The following is a 519-nucleotide window of genomic DNA, read 5'->3' on the forward strand; positions in this document are numbered from 1 at the left end:
AGCAACATAGCCATTACCCTAACTGCTGGTCCCGATTCATTAATTGTGACAAATGTACCACACTGGTAAAGTAAAATGTCAATAGGCAGGGCCAGCAGGTGGCATGGCGGTTAAGGCACTGGACTCCCACATGGTTGACCATGGTTCGAGTCCCAGATCTGGCAGCTTGCTTTCTTACTTTCTCTCTCTCTGGTGGGTGCACATGCCCTATAGAAAATTAAAAATAAGTAAATAATTTTAAAAAGAATTATTTATTCAATTTTTTATTTCTTTTTTGGAATTTTTTTTTGGTAGAGATTTTCACTATAGGGCACGTGCACTCACCAGACAGACAGAGAGAGACAGAGAGACAGAAAGCGAGAAATCACCTCCTAGGGGGGATGGTCACGCCACAATCCCTTCTCCTCCATTCTCCTCTCTTGGGCACACACGCACACGCGCCCAGCGTGAGTTTTAAGCCACCAGGTCCGGGACGTGAACCGCGGTTGACTACATGGGAGTCCAGCGACATAGCCATTA

This window comes from Tupaia chinensis, unplaced genomic scaffold, assembly GCF_000334495.1.
Source record: "Tupaia chinensis unplaced genomic scaffold, TupChi_1.0 Scaffold144741_1, whole genome shotgun sequence".
Classification (NCBI taxonomy): domain Eukaryota; kingdom Metazoa; phylum Chordata; class Mammalia; order Scandentia; family Tupaiidae; genus Tupaia; species Tupaia belangeri.